This window comes from Mus musculus, chromosome 13 (genome assembly GCF_000001635.26).
Source record: "Mus musculus strain C57BL/6J chromosome 13, GRCm38.p6 C57BL/6J".
In the NCBI taxonomy this organism is placed as follows: Eukaryota; Metazoa; Chordata; class Mammalia; order Rodentia; family Muridae; genus Mus; species Mus musculus.
The window spans coordinates 28,294,813-28,299,290 of NC_000079.6; the positions used below are offsets into that span (position 1 = coordinate 28,294,813).

Consider the following 4,478-nt stretch of genomic DNA (forward strand, 5'->3'; position numbering starts at 1 on the left):
ACTGCAATCAGTGGAAGGCTGTGATTCTCATCGCATTCCTGAAGTGGTCTTTGTGGAAGAATGCAGGTCTTTTAAGAGAAACAATTGCTGCACAGGAAGAGGCCTGGAGGAGTTTGTGGGCTGGGGGAAAATGGTAGATGTAAAGCTGTGTGTCAGCACCCAGCTCTGTTCCTATTAGGATACAATTTTTAAGCTGTTTTTTTTTTTTTTTAAGAATGCAAAATCAGGTTAGCTACTACATGCAATTCTCACCCTTTCCAAGCCTTATCACCCTCCCAACATTCAATAGCCATTCTTAATACCATTACCTCTGGGACAACATTTAAGCAGGTCCCTGCAATCTAACGACAAGAGACCCGGGAAAAGGCTATGGTTTAAAAGCCTGGTTAAAGATTAACACAAACAGTAATAAGAAGGTTCTTAGGAAAGAATCAGGACAGCTGCAGCTGAAGCCTAGCTACCTGCTGAGGGTTGCTAAGCAACTTGGGCCTACCACTGCCCCAAGGGTGTCTTACTTTACAATTAGGATTTTTGAAGGGGAAGAGGGGGGGAGGGGTGGGATTCCTAGTGAAACTAATGTAGGTTCATATATATTTATACATGTTGTTATGTTATTTCTTTTTAATAGGGTGTCACTCTGTGTCCTTTCAAAGATACAACACACACTATACATGGATTTTTTTTTCTGTACATAGCTGACAAAAATCTAGCAATAACATAGAGTTTTAAAAGTGACATTTTGACTCTAAGGGAGGAATTATTTGCAATTTGTTTTGAACAGAAGCTTAGTTCATGTCAGTGGTGAACCTCCAGACAATCATTAGTTTAAACTGCCTGCTATGTGTTTAAAAATTTCAGTCAATTTAGAGCTGATCTGAATTGCAAATGTGATGCTAATGAGCCATTAGGGAACTGCACGTCTCCTTTTTTGCACTTACAACTCTCTGCTTTAAGGAGCTCCAACTACACTGAAATATGAAAATATCGTTTTAATCATGCGCATGTTGACAAATGCAGAAATGCTGGAGATTCAGAAATAGGGACGTGGTATTCCAAGACTAAACAGGAGGTCGCAGCAGGAAGGCAGACTCAAGGGTAACCTTTGCTGTAAGGTAGATACAGTAAGTAGTAAGATTTCCCAAAAGCAAATACCAGTTCTGTTTGTCATGTGCTGTGATTCTTCGAACTCAACATCTGGATAAAATTTATTTTCTTTGGATTTTGGAATTAGAATTCTCTCAAACCTTTCATGAGGTCACTTGGGAAATCAAAGAATTGCTTCTATGGTCAGATTTCAGCTTCCAGTGCAAATAATGAGCTCTTAAGGGTGCTTATCCATGCAAACTCTTCTGTAAATAACCCGTTTTGGTTTTCTAGGATCCTGTACGCCACCGTAGACTCAAAACAATCAATGTCAAGAAGTATTTCATTTTCTATAGGAACTTTCAGCTCAGAAGCTCTGATGTTAGCACCAAAGCACATGATGGTTTGTGATATGAAATCTCATTCCATCCGTGGATTCCTCCATCATCAGCTGGAAATTTAACTGAACCGTGGAAAATTTAAAAAGAGGTGAGCTATATCAACTCATGCTCTCCTGTGTGTGTGTGTGTGTGTGTGTGTGTGTGTGTGTGTGTGTTTGTGCAGATGTACATGTACCACTGTATGCATGCATGGGTGAAAAGTGTCTGAGGATATCTTTCAGGCATCAGTTCTCTACACAGGGAGATCCAAGGATCAAACTCAGATCCTTCAACTTGTGAGGACCATTACCCTTCACCTTGTTGGATCGTGTTTTTGATTCTTAAATTATACCTAATATCTTAAGTCATTTAATTCCAAATCTGGGCAGAACCAACATAAGGAAGAGCTAACTGATCAACTAATTCCCTATATTCAACCCTTTATCACTATCGGTTGTCTGTTTGTTATACTAGTGGTTCTCAACCTGCGGGTCGTGACCCTATTAAGGATTGAACAGCTCTATCACAGGGGTCACCTAAGACCATCAGAAACACAGAGATTTACATTAGAATTTACAGCAGTAGCAAAATTACAGTTATGAAGTAGCAACAAAAATAATTTTATGAAAAGAATAATAATTTTATGGTTGGTGAAACTGTACTAAAGGGTTGCAGTATTAGGAAAGTTGAGAAGCACTGTGTTATAACAAAAGCTCTTTGCTTCAGAATTCAGAACTAAAGCCTGTGCTTGGCTTTGTCTTTGCTCTCTTCTGAGGACCCAAGAAATTCGGTTTTGCCTCTTGCACAGATCTTTGAGAAATGTAGAGAGTTTTATGGAGTACATTCGTGACATGTTTTTCTCCCAATTAGATTAAACATTTGCCGGGTTACAGATAAAGTGTGACATCACCAGTGAATATAGCAGAAAATGACAGAATTTGAGACCCAGGGAGAAATCCTTAGTCAAAGTTTAACTTTGGAAAGCTTTGCTCATCTCCAAGGTCAGAGTCCTAGCCAATCTAAATATTTGTTTATTTCCTTGAGAATGAAAGATAAGGACATGAACTCTGTGATGTCAGTTGGACTGGTGAAAGAGACCCTCCCAAGTGTCAGCTCTTAGGCTATGTCAGGCTCCAAACTTTAAAAATATATAGATTATTATTAAAATTATTATTAAATAGTTCTTTTTATTTTTAAAACAACTAAAACTCACACAAAAGCACTCATTTTCCACACTATGTCATTGCATGTATTTTTAGATTATTGCTCCCCGATCTACCCCTATCTGGGAGAGAGGCGTCAGCTGTCTATGTTGATTATGCACACCAGTGAAGAAAGCAAAGCAGAGGGCTGGTCCTCTGCCTTGTACATTTTTCCTTCCTTTATTCATCCCCGACTCTCTCAGCAAATATTCACTGAGCCTCCTCTTCCTGCAGGGAATTGTGCTGGCTACCCTGGGGAGCTCAAGGATGAAGTGAACATCAGATCCTGCAAACCAGGAATTTACTGAGTAATACATAGCTTTTGCATGACACTCATAGAAAGACATAGGAAGCAGCTGTGCATGGACTACTTGATGGACAGCATTGGGAACTGTGAGCATTCAATGCCTCTTTGCTCCTTGGATTTGAGATACTGTGCCTCTTATATAGCCTCCCCATTTATTAGTTTCCACATCGAAAAAATAAGATCTGCTTAAAAGACTTAATACGTTTCCTTGGTCAGCATCTAATCTCCTTCATAAAGCTGTTTTCAATTTTCTCAACTCTCCAACTTCCTACTGTCCCCTCCCTCAAAGAAGATTACCTCAGTTCTCATCTGGCACAGAAAATGGACTCCATCAGCTGAAAACCCACTGATTTCCTGCCACTAGCCTCCAGTGGTCACAAATCCAAACCCATCACTCTCCCTCTTCCCACCCACAGAACTGCGTTCCCCTGTGCTCTCTAAGCACAAGGCAGGGCTTTGGAACCAATCTATCTTTCCTGCTCCTGTCCCTCAGGAATCCTCCCTACTGTCCCCCAGCCACTGCCTAGCAAGGTTAAGTGCTCTACTTTCTGCCTAAAGCCCAGGGGCCCATCTAGTTGAAGGGATCTCTACTGTCTTACAAAAAAGGGCAAAACCAAACATGTCACATGCACCTCCCTTCAGTGCCCAGTGCCTTCTCCTCTTGTTTTGTGCTGCTTGCTAGTCACAGGGTATTTACTTGAAATTCACTGACACTCACTGAGACTTAAAACTCATTCCTGGGGCTGGAGAGATGGCTCAGGTGGTTAAGAGCACTTCTGTTCTTATTGAGGATGTAGATTGAGTTCTCAGAACCCACCCAGCAGCTCACAACCAACTATAATTCCAGGTCCAGGGATCCCAGCCACTCCTCTGGCTCCCATGGTCACCAGGCATCATTAGGATGCAGGTACATACATATATACAGGCAAAACATATACATAAAACATATACATAAAATAGAAGAAATAATCTTTGGAAGCAAACAAAAAAATTCAGTTTCTTAATGGCATGCCCAAACCTCCTATGAACAGTGCCATACCCAGAGAACACATGGTACTGGCCAGCAAGCCCTAGAACTATGGAACCACCAGAAGGTTTTAACATCCTTACTACAGCCTGCATGCATTAGTCAGATTTGTATAGCAGTGACAAAAAACAAAAACAAAAAACACAGTGGGAATAACTTAAAGAAATGAGTTCTTTGTTTTGGTTCACAGTTTTGGAGATTTCCGTCAGGAGGGAAGGATATGGCAGAGCAGAGCAGGCTAGAAGCATTGTTACCTTTCAAGGAGAGGGTGTGGCAGCAGTTCCAAGATGGCGTCCGGGACTGCAGCTAAGTCTTATGACTTGCACCTGACTTCCTCATACACCTGAAAATAAGCCACAACCATCATGAGAGCTGCGCAGGTGCACCAGGATACTGGTGAATCCATTTTGGTGGAGACATGCCCCTGCTGCCCTGACTAGCTGAAGCTGCGTGCCTGGTGAGGTGACGTGGCCTGCTGT

At 41.5% G+C, this 4,478-nt stretch overlaps 1 long non-coding RNA gene across 2 annotated transcripts; it reads left to right on the forward strand.

The window, feature by feature from the left end:
• The first annotated feature begins 932 nt into the window (after positions 1-932).
• Gm34385 lies at positions 933-3,171 on the forward strand. 2 transcript variants are annotated; one of them, XR_382142.2, is made up of 3 exons: positions 933-1,121; positions 1,440-1,572; positions 2,900-3,171. It is a non-coding gene; the product is annotated as a predicted gene, 34385 (long non-coding RNA). The 2 variants fall into 2 exon arrangements; XR_382141.1 differs by having other exon boundaries at positions 949-1,121; positions 1,378-1,572.
• Positions 3,172-4,478: the final 1,307 nt, after the last annotated feature.